The sequence below is a fragment of the Callithrix jacchus genome, chromosome 5 (assembly GCF_049354715.1).
Source record: "Callithrix jacchus isolate 240 chromosome 5, calJac240_pri, whole genome shotgun sequence".
Lineage (NCBI taxonomy): Eukaryota > Metazoa > Chordata > Mammalia > Primates > Cebidae > Callithrix > Callithrix jacchus.
The window spans coordinates 28,952,338-28,962,050 of NC_133506.1; the positions used below are offsets into that span (position 1 = coordinate 28,952,338).

Here is a 9,713-nt window from a genome sequence, read left to right on the forward strand (position 1 = left end):
TGTCAGAGCTGGCTCTGCTCTAACTACCTTCTCCCTTGCCTCTAAAAAGTGACACATTGATTTTTATTACTGACTCTGTGTTTCAAAACTTTCTGGGACTGAAAAACCCACCAGGCAAATCTCAGGCCCTAGAAAGCAGTTAAAATGAATTGCAAAGAAAAGGCTTAGAAAGTCCTTAAAATCATAACCTTGACATTTCCAGTAGGAAAAATTAACTTTGTCTTCTCTGAGTTAACAGATTTGGGAGAATCTAAATCTTTTCTGATGGATAGACCGCATGCTGCCATTTCCACAGGCAAGCTGCCTCCTGAAGTCGGAAAAGTTTTCCTTCCGAAACCACCCAACCTCTTTAGCTTAATTTGGGCAACAGAACCTCTTAGACTTTTGCCATTTTGTGTCCAAAACTAGCACTATTCCTGAGAGCAGGCTATCAATCATTTACATATTAACGTGACATTCAGTCAGCATCCATTTAAATAAATTTACCCAGATAAATATTTATTAAGAACCTACCTTGTTCTAAATACAAAGACGGGTAAGCCACTGTCTGACCTTTAAGTGCTGTTAAAAGAAAAACTTTAGACAAATTAAATTTAATGGAATTTAATTGCTAAAAGAATGACTTGCAAATCAAGCAGCACCCTGAGCCAGAATAGGTTCACAGCAGCTCCAGGGCTGCCATGTGGTTGGATAACATTTACGAACAGAACAAGTAAAGAGACATAGAAAATAGAAGTGAGGTACAGGATTGATTATAGCTCAGTGTTTGCCTTATTTGAACATGGCTTAAACAGTTAGCTGCCTGTGATTGGCTGAAACTTGGCTGTGGGATTGGCCGAGACTCACTACTTGCTTAGAGAGTAGATTGCGATAGTTTACACATCCAGTTAGGTGATAGTTTGTGACGTATGGAGAAACCTTAAAACCAAATTTAAATATGTAAGGAAGCATCTCTAGGCTAAATCTATTTATTTATTTTTTGAAACAGGTATCACTCTGTCACCCAGGCTGGAGTGCAGTGGAGCAATCACAGCTCACTGCAGCCTCCAACTTCCTGCCTCAAACAATCCCCTCACTTCAGCCTTGGGAGTAGCTGTGACCATAGGGCTGTGCCACCATGCCAAGCTATTTATTTCATTTTATTTTTGTAGAGACTGGGTCCTGCTATGTTCCCCAGGCCAGTCTCAAACTTCAGGGCTCAAGTGATCCTACTGCGTTGGCCTCCCAAAGTGCTGGGATTATAGGCATGAGCCACCGTGCCCTGTCTGTCTAAACTTAACAGCTCAAAGAGGAGAAACAGACAGGTAGGTGCTAGTAAACAAGATGTAAACCAAAGTTCTGTGGAGTCAAAAGGAAGACACATGTGACAGGAGGCTTGAATTAAGGCAGTGTTTGAGTTGAGCTTCTAAAAAGGAGACTTCAGCAGGCTTGAGTGGGGTAGGCGAGGAAGCAGCCCCTGCCAGCAGGGAACAGCACACACAGGTGAAAGTGGGAAACCCTGTGGGGACCTGAGTGTGGGTGGTGGCATGGCAGACAATGGTGAGACAATGGGACTGGAAGGGAATTTGGGCCAAGTCATCGAGGCCTCAGATGCCATAATAAGACATCTTACATAATATCATACATCTTATAATGCAGGCATAATAATAAGACATCTTAATAATGGAGGGAGTGGAAAGCCAGGATAGAGTCGGGGTGGCAGACTGACAGGGTGAGGTCTCTGCTTAAAAGACATACAGCATTGATGGCCTTGTGGCAGGTGAGTTGGTTGGAGACACAGTGACAGCTAACGCCAGCAGTTGAGGTTATAAATCAGGCGAAGGCAGTGGAGATGAAAGTGAGAGAATAAAATTGAGGAACTTCCTGCACTTAGGCTCAATTTCAAACTACAGAACAACGTGAGCAGAGGAGTTGAAGATAACTTCAAGATTTCACCCAGATGACTATAAAATATATTTCTAAGTGTAAGATTGTATTATAAGATTATCTACAGTTAAAGAAATTCCAGGCATCATGTGCAGCTGAGTGAAAAGAGAACTTACAAATGATAAAAACTCGAAAACAAATGAATCGTAATCTCCTTACTTTCTTTCATCCTGATATTCTATCCCTTATTACTTAAGGGTTAAACTGGAAATATTTAGGACTTTGAGTTTTATCTGATAAATGTTTAACACAAAGCATTTTCCAATGGCATTTAACTGTCCCCAGTTAATTATAAATTATGCAAATGAACAGTTACACATTCTGCAACTGAATGATTTTGTTTTATTGTGCCCTCACATGATGCCCCTACACACTGAGAATGAGCAGTGGATACCACATGCAAAGCAAGCCCAATGTATGATTTCAGCCTGAAGAAGATTTTGCAATTTTCCTAAGAAAAAAGGGCTGCCATCCCTCTTTGCGTGTGAGTGTCCTTGTGTTGACTCTGGAACTCTGGGTGTTGGTGGCTGGGTGCCAGTCCTGCTGACTAGGCTGCCAGGAAAGGGAGTGGAGTGGACACTGGCAATCCTGGCCAGAAACAAGCAAGGAGTAAACTCAATTTTTCAAAAGCTTCAGGCCATTAAAAAAAATGTCAAAAGGTTTTAGTGATGAGAGGAGACTGGAACTTAGCCCCTCTCTATTAAAAAATAAGCAAAACAAATACAGCCATTTAGAAGTGAAGTCACCTGATCATGATTTAACTGTGGTTCTGTGTAATGCATTGTCACCCAATGGGACTCAGTGAGCTGTCAGGGAGGGATCATAGGCTTTGGACTTGGGCAGTCTGAATTGTCAGCTGAATATCTCCATTCACTGCTTGTGTGACCTTGGACAAGCTGGGCTTTCTGATCCTAGGTCTCTTCATCAATGAACTATGATAAGTTTCACTTTTAAGGCTTGTCATGCAGATCGGCTGAGCTGACAAGAGAGGACTCAATCACCTGGCAGGCCGTCAACCATCGACCCTTTAGTATGAGCCAAGCTGGTTCTCTGCTAGGCACTTGAAATACGGTAGTGAGAAGAAGCTTGCTCTCACAGTCCCATTTTCTAAATAAATTTTTAAATATCATATTTATTTAAAATATATTCATTTTCTTTGTTACTTTTTATTGATACATAATATTTGCACAGACTTATGGAGTACCTGTGATATTTTGTTACATGCATAGAATGTGTAATAATCAAGTCAGATTGTCCATCTCCTCCAGTGTTTATTTCTGTGTGCTGGTAACATTTCAAGTCTACTCTTCTAGCTATTTTGAAACATATAATACGTGATTGCAAATTATGGCCACCCTACTGTGCTGTCAAACATTGGAACACATTCCTTCTATCTAACTGTATGTTTGTCCCATTAACCAACCTCTCTCATCCCACTGACCCCCCCAAGCCTCTGGTAACCATCATTCTACTCTCTGTGCCCATGAGATCAACGTTTATAGCTCCCGTATGTGAGTGGGAACATGCAGTATTTGTCTTTCTGTTCTGGCTTATTTCACTTAACATAATGTCCTCCAATTCTATCCGTGTTGCTGCACATACAGAATCCCCTTAACAGCAAGATAGATATTTTTTTAAAAAAGCAAAAAATGGATATTATAGCAGGACAGTTATTGCCCTTAGACCAAGGCAAGATGGCCTCTGTGGTTTAAAAGCCCCACCCTGGGCTTCTTCCAGTTGAGCCCCTCTTTTTAGGGTAAAGGGTCTTCAAGGCCAAAATCACATGCTGCAGCTGCTCAGAGCCCATGCTCTTCTTCTAGACTTGCTCGGGGGACTGGGATCCTGGAATTCCCTGTTCCAAGCACCCCAACCTTGTTTCCAGGGTGTACGTGGGCCTTTCTTCTTGAGGGTATGCTATTCCACTAGGGTGGGCCCCTCGGACCTGGGGTGCAGCTGCTGTAATGTTTATAGTTTGTGGGATGGAGGTTGGCAAGTGTGTGTGAGTGTGAGGTCCCCTGTGGTGCAGGATGGAGTGGGGGTGAGAAGACAAGTGGGCAGGGCAGCTGCCAACTGGCTGGTTCTGCCTGGTGCTTCTCAGTGCAGAGCACTGAAGAGTCGAAGAACTCTACCTTCCAGCCTGGTCCTTCAGGCCACTAGGAGGGTTCGCTAGTGTAGAGGCAGATTGGAGGAGAGAACACCTTTCGTGTCACAGCTTTGTTTCTTGATGGCATCTGTGGCATATGTAGACATCTAGTAGATGGGCCTACATCGACCCTCCTGCTCTGGGCAGGGCATGTGGTTGGCAGAATATTCTTCCAATGAGCTCTTCTGACTGGCCCGTTCATGTATCTCTTAGTTTCCTGAACCAAATCTCAGTCGCTTTGAACCCTCTCTGTTCCTTCACACAGGCGCGCCTCTTACTTGGAACCCAGTTTCTCTCCATTTCCTTTGTAAGCCTTTTGCTCATCCATCACCGAGGTCACAAGTCGTTTCTCTGTGAACCCCTCCTGATCAGAGCAGGTCTGAGCATATTGTGGTTATCAGTGTGGGCATCACCCCATGGGGCTCTGGGTAATGAAGTCCAGCTGCAAACTTCTCATCTGAAGAGCCTGAGATTCAATAGAATCTCAGAAAAGTCTCCGGCATGTAATGGAGACCCTGCCCCTGTGTTCTCTACCAGGAAGAAGGGGCAAAGGAAGCATCCCAGTGAGGTGTCTGGAAGGGCTCTAGAATATACCACAAGACACATCAGTCCCCATCTCATGGGCTAGAACTTACTGTGAGCCAGGCTGGGAAATGTCCTGAAGCCCTGATGAGCCTGGGGTCCTGTGGAAGGAGACAGTGCATTTGGGGAGTGAATAAGAGTCTCTGCAGGACCAGAACTTCATTATTCCACTCTGAAATGATGAAATAGGAAACAAAATAGCCTAAAAATACAGTAACATAATGTAGTGAATGATATAAATAGATGTGAATTATATATTGTTCAATATATAATGAAATAAATAGATAACTTTTAAAATTTAGAAAATCATGACGTGTCTATCCATTGCAATTACTCCCACTATTCAATGGCCACTTTCTCAGGCAGGCCCTGAGTCTGTTTTCTTAAAACTGCCGTACACTTTTAGGTCCTTGTACCTTTGTTCACATACACCACTGCCTGGATGCCCTTACCCACTGTCTCCATCTGGTGCAATCCTACTTGACATAGTTTCTAAATGCTCAGGAGTCCTTGCCTGCCTTGGAAATCCTGTTTGTGCTCTTTTTCCCACTTTGAACTCTGACTTATTTTTCTCTCATAGAAAAAAAGGAAAGAGCAAAGAGCCTTTGCACCATAGTGGTTTATAGTCCTATCTGTTTAATTACCAAACTGAGACCTCCGAAGACCTCTTCATTCCTCGGCCTCTTCATCCCACTATGTTGTCATTATCCCGATACCTTCATCCCTTGGAGTCACAGAGAAGGAGGATCGGCAACTGAAGGGCAGACCAGTTACTTACTCTCCCAGGTCTGAAGATAGTTAGAACTCTTCCTGGGTCTAGGACTAGTCTGCTCCTTCAAGGGGTCACTTCTGTTTTGCTTGGAGCCTCTAGCCTGGCTGAGTCCGCCATGGGTCTGAGGCCAAGGAATCCTGGGGTTTCCTGATCATAGTTGCATGTGGTGTCCATTCAATGTGGGTAATATGTGGGGAGCTGAAGTCTGATTCATACCTTCCAGACCAAAAGAAGGGCACTGGTTCCAGTGTAGGTCCCATAGCGGAAACATGGCTCAGAGCTCATTTCAAAGGTGTTCCTCGAATGAAGCCAACTCTTTTTTGGGGAGGGGGAGAGGAAGGATGTCTCCCCTTCTTTTATCCTTTCTCGCTGTGTTTTGTGTGTCTTGGTTAGAGACTTCATCTGGGTTGAGTGTGATGGCATTACATGGCTCTGTAGGAGTCGTGAAACTGCAGGAGAAATTTAGGTCCTTGTGGTAGCGTTAGTTCTCAGGAGAGAGCAGGCATCCAATGAGGAATGTGACACAGAGAAAAAAAAAGCAAGATCAGGTGATTGATTTGACATTGAGGGCTGAAAAAACCGTAGAAGTCAAGTAGAACTAAGAAGCATAAACATGGACTTTCAAGATGAGGTCCGTGTTGCTGGTGCCCTGCTCACATCGTGTTGGCCCAGGCTTGAAGGGCAGCTGCGGAGGGGATGTTCTGATTTGGCTCGCCAGAGGCATCCTCTGCCCAAATAAGGGGGCATTCTCGGCCCTCAAGCTGAGCAGGCCAATGAGGGGTGGGCATTGAAGGGCACATACCCAACTTGCGTCCTGCTCGGAGGGACGGTTCTGAGGCATGCTCCCCACGGTCTCCCAGAGCTGCCCCAGAAGGGCTGAGCTCCAGTTATCCATGATGGTGACCCTCATTATTGCACCCTCGTGGCTTCCTTCTCTCTCACGCCTTACTTCCCACTCCCACAGTGTGCCCCCCTGCGTCACTTCCTAAACTAAATGCCTCCATCTAAGACCTTGTCCCAGGGTCTGCTTTGGGGAAGAACAAAAGACAAAGCCCTTACGATACACTCGGTACACTCGAGACTAACAGAGACATAAGCTTCTGAGGATTTAAATGCAAACAGAAACAATGCAATAGAAATAGATTAAAAGGTCTGTGGTCTCCTTGACCCACCCAGCCTGTTTTAGACTGATGGGCTTGGGGTCATTTTCCACCGGAGTGCTTATTGCTCTTAAATTCCTGGTTTTCCGGATGTGGAATATTAACACCATCTAATAAGTTGAACTACTTGTTCTTTATTAGAGAACTGGAGGAACCAGACCCATATGTTTGATGGCAGCTTGACAGAGCTCAGTTAAGAGCTCACACCTATGAATGCAGCGTGGTTTGCCAGAAAAGGGGCATTCACTTTCCGAGCCAAATACAGTACACTGAAGCACTAAGATGTATGAACTGAATCTTGACCTGCTGGTATGAAAACTTTTCAACATTCCCAAATTTGAAGAGAGGTTGAACATTTTTCTAGTGGAGTTCCTGGACCCAGAGTTATTTTTCATGAAGCAGTTTTGTAAAATTTATGATGTGAGGATACAATATGTCTTTTTCTTGTGATTCATCCTGCTTGCAAGCTTCTCTGTAGCTAGCTGGCAAAAGGCAGTAGAAGGGACATCTGGGGACGGTCCTGTCATGTCCTACAATATTTTCATGAATCATACAGAATGAATCTTCTCCCTATCCTCACAGTCTGGCTGGAGAGAAGCACCCTTTCATAGGTGAACTTTTCCTACAAACATGAGAAATAAAAAATAAAATCTTCAAATGAAGAAATCATTTGACATTTGTTCATTGAAAATCACTCGTCTTCAACTCATCTTCAATTTATAGCTTTATCCCATTCTTTTATGGATGGAGAAAATGAGGCCCAGAATAATGAATAGATTCTTCCAAGATAACCCTAATTGTTTAATAAGGGTGTTTCTGAGCTCACATCCCCTGGTCATGTTTATGCTGGAGGACTCAACTTTTAGAGTCTCTGTTATTTTCTTTGTGAAAAAGAGATAGTAGTAGAGTTCTTGAAGATTCATCTTACAGAAGTAAATTGATAGAAAAACTACTTTAATAAGGTGTAACTGACATAAAATAAACAGCATGCATTTAAAGTGTACAATTTGATAAGGATTGCCTTATGTGTGAAACTGTCACTACAATCAAGATAGCAGACAGTTCTTATCCGTGAGAAGTTCCCTCTGTCCCTTGTCATCCCTCCCTGCATTCCTCCTTCTCCTCCTCTCTAGACAGTCACTGATCAGCTTAGTTTGCATTTTCTAGAGTTTTAGATAGTGGAATCACACGGATTTTATTCTTTCTGTATGACTTCTTTTACTCAGTATAATTGTTTCAACATTCACTCATTGTATGGAATGTATCAATATTCTTTCTTTTTATTTTTGAGTAGGATTTCAAGGTATGGATACACCTCAACTTGCTTATTCACTCACCTGTTGGTGGGCACGTGGGTTTTTTAAGTTTTGGGTTATTATAAGTAAAGCTGCTTGAATGTTTATATATATATGACTTTGTGTGTCTGTAGGCTTTCATTTTCTTTGGTAAAAACCAAGAATGGACTAGCTGCATCCTATGGTGAGTGTGTTTCTTTAACTTTATAAGAAATCAACACATTGTTTTCCAAAGGGTTGCACCATTTTACATTCCCACCAGCAGTGTATGAGATTCTAGTTCTTCCATATCCTCACCAATACTTGCTGTGGTCAGTCTTTTTAGCTGTTCTAAGAGGTATCTCATGATAGTTTTAGTGTGCATTTTCTTAATGACTAATGATGTTGAGCATGTATTGATGTGCTTATCTGCCATCCAAGTATTTTATTTTTTTTCAAAAGAAATCTGCTCAAATCTTTTTATGTCCATTATCTTTTAAATGTTTGGTACATACTAGACTCTTAGTGAATGCTATTTTACTGTCTTCTTTTATTGGACATTTTTGCAGCAACAGTAGAAGAATTACTCCCAGCTCCTTTAAGTTCTCTAAGTCAACAATCATGATTCTCATCATGATCTACCCACCTGAGTCCTTTTGCAGAGAATTATTACGGAACAACATTCTCTTTTCTTAAAAACATTATGGCCTGTTCCTACTGCCCCGGAACCCACGGCAGCTGTATGCTGGGGTTGGGGGGGGGGCGGACCTGGAATAGGGGCTGTGGCGGTACGCGGGGACCCAGCTGCGGTGGCTGCAGGGCTGACGAGAAACTGCTAAAGTTCTTGGGGAAGCAAAGTAGAATTTTTCATAAGAACAAAATGGATGGAGAGGAGAAAATCTATGGTGGCTGTGAAGGCCCTGAGGCCATGTATGTCAAATTGATATCATCGGATGGCCATGAATTTATTGTAAAAAGAGAACATGCATTAACTTCAGGCACAATAAAAGCCATGTTGAGTGACCCAGGTCAATTTGCTGAGAACGAAACCAATGAGGTTAATTTTAGAGAGATACCTTCACATGTGCTATCAAAAGTATGCATGTGTTTTACGTACAAGGTTCGCTACACTAACAGCTCCACTGAGATTCCTGAATTCCTGATTGCACCTGAAATTGCACTAGAACTGCTGATGGCTGTGAACTCCCTAGATTGTTAAATAAAATAAATTATAATAAACTGTTAACTCTTTTCAGAATTAAAAAAAAAACCTTATGGCCTTTAAGAGACGGAGAAAAAAAATTTTTTAAGTAAACCTTTCTTTCTTATGTTGTATTTCCAGTTCATATCAAATAAAACAAGGCATGCTTGATGGTAGAATTTTTTTCTGTGGCTCCTTCTAAATATACATGATTCTTCACTCTATGAAAACACAAAGACATCAGGACACAAAGAGAGTGGCCTGTGAGTGCTGTGGGGACAGCAGGCATCTTTGACCAACAGCCTAGTTGGATGTGCTGAGTGGATTTACTCAGACTTGGGAACTATTCGAACACATCTATTCATAATTACATATAAATTATTCAGTATACAAAACTTCTTAGTACTGTAAGGATATAAAGATGGGATTGGCATGAGCCCTGTTGATCAAAGACCTAAGAGTCTAAAAGGAACAAGCATGACTGGGTGTATTTCAGACACTGGGCAAGTGATTTGTGGTGCAGGAGAGAAGGCTATGCATTGCAGTGAGGCTTTAGGAGAGAAATACATGAATCTACTCAGCACTACCAATGATATTGTTACTATTTTTAAACACAGGCAGCTACCTGTGTTTGCCCCAGTTACAGCATGACCAG

At 42.5% G+C, this 9,713-nt stretch overlaps 1 pseudogene; it reads left to right on the forward strand.

The window, feature by feature from the left end:
- Nucleotides 1-8,610: 8,610 nt before the first annotated feature.
- LOC100390000 (transcription elongation factor B (SIII), polypeptide 1 (15kDa, elongin C) pseudogene) lies at nucleotides 8,611-9,103 on the forward strand (annotated as a pseudogene).
- Nucleotides 9,104-9,713: the final 610 nt, after the last annotated feature.